The sequence below is a fragment of the Nycticebus coucang genome, chromosome X (assembly GCF_027406575.1).
Source record: "Nycticebus coucang isolate mNycCou1 chromosome X, mNycCou1.pri, whole genome shotgun sequence".
NCBI classification, from domain to species: Eukaryota; Metazoa; Chordata; class Mammalia; order Primates; family Lorisidae; genus Nycticebus; species Nycticebus coucang.
The window spans coordinates 111,557,879-111,559,747 of NC_069804.1; the positions used below are offsets into that span (position 1 = coordinate 111,557,879).

The 1,869-nt window shown below is 48.9% G+C and overlaps 1 pseudogene; it reads right to left on the minus strand.

Annotated features, from left to right (window-relative positions):
- Positions 1-576: 576 nt before the first annotated feature.
- On the minus strand, positions 577-1,635 carry LOC128576937 (PHD finger protein 13-like; annotated as a pseudogene).
- Positions 1,636-1,869: the final 234 nt, after the last annotated feature.

The following is a 1,869-nucleotide window of genomic DNA, read 5'->3' on the forward strand; positions in this document are numbered from 1 at the left end:
GACTTAACACAAGAAAAAGCTTACATGTATGACTGTTCATTAATAGGCTGGGGAAAGTAAACAATTTCCCTCCCCAGCACAGCGGTAGCAGGACTAACAACAGATAAGTACTTGTTCCAATTGGCAGGAATTTGTTAACAATGATAGCAGAAACTCACAACTACCATGTACCCTCATTTTCAGCTGAACCAAACCCACTGCACTTGGGTGTTCAGTCCACCTCCACTGCAGAGAACACAGCTCTGGCAGCAGCTTTGGCCACAAAGATTTTATTCAGTCACTGTGTACAGTTTCTACATTGGACAGCCTGTCCTTTTGCTTAGGCAACTGAATGGCAGGGATTTGCCCACACCAGAGCAGAGTTCTGTGCTCAACTAAGAGAGGGGCCAGGAAGCCTGCCATCCCTTCAACTTTGAACTCCTCGCCTGCAGCAGTCAGGGCCAATTGACAAATTAGTAATAAAAGACATAACTGGTGACCTTGGCTGACTACACTCCTCTCTGCATTAGCAGAACCCATTATCCTGTTCCTACTGGGACTAACACTAGGACCTTGTGTTATTAATGCTCTCACTTCTTAATGTCCATGGATTTCTGCATGTTTTGCACAGGACAGGTGAATCCAGGTGTGGCATTTGTTACACTCCATCATGGGGTGGTCCGCAAATGGCTTTGTGCAGAAGCAGGTGACAAGATCCCAGGAATCATCGTGGGAGTCCACCATTATGTCCTCATCATTGCCAGTGCCGTCCTCATCTCAGAACACCACCTGCTTTCCCTGCCACATGATAGACAGTTTGCCTTCAGTTTTTATTTCTTGGCCCTGATCACGTGACACAGTGGCACAAGATGAACTCGAGGGCATGACAGAGTCCCAACCTGAGCAGGGGTCACTGGGGACCTGGGGTATATCCTGCAAGGTGGGACTCATGGGGGTTTCCCCATAGGCATCAGCAGTGTCAAGCTTCATCAAGCTACCCCTGTACCTCTCCTTCTCAGGCACATCGCTGTCCCTTTGCTTCCTCTTCTTTAGTTTGTCTTCTTTCTGTCCAGCAGGAAGTTGCTGCGTTTGGCTTCCTGTGAGCAAGTGGGCTGCCCGTGACTAAAGCAGCGGTCAGAGACAGGCAAGGGCACCGAGGATGTGATGTCAATGAAACCAGTGTCCCAGCTGTCACTGTCAATAGTGCCAACAGTGCTGTTGGCAGGGCTGGGGCTGCTCCCCAAGGGGAGTTCCTCCTTCGGATAAGGGATATAACCAGCATAGGCCAAGACAAAGGTGCAGAATTTGTTGAAGTATTCCACAGTCCTGCACCTCTTGTAACTTGGGGAGTGAAAGGTTCTGGACCCAAGGAAGAAAGATCATTCCAAGGCACAAAACAAAGGAAAATGGAATCCCTGTTCTGTAGAAATTATGTGGTCTTCATTTCCACCTGGATGCAGGTGGGGTGAAATTAAGAAAGGAATTCCACTTGTGGGTTATGGCGGATGGGGATTTAAAGAGTCAGAGAGCACAGCAATTGGCGGCATTCCTATTTCTTGGGAGGGACATGAGTCTGACCCTTCCTGGGCGGGTCATGAACCTGATCCTGCCTGGGTGGGACAGGTCTATTTTGGCAGGTACACCTGATTGTATCATACCAGGCTCTTTAGTTTATTAGGAGGCAAGGTGATGGGCGTGGCATCTCTTTGACTGCTTCCTGTGGGGGAGGGGCTGCATGGGCTGCCTGTAAAGAGAATGGGAGGGGGAAGGGAATAGGGAGGGGAGTGGAATTTATAGAAAGAACTCTGGCTTTTTCAGTCTGAGGTGGTTGGTATCCAGTAGGGTGAGGATGTGAGTTGTTTTCCAGTGACTGGTTAATAAATGGAGAGA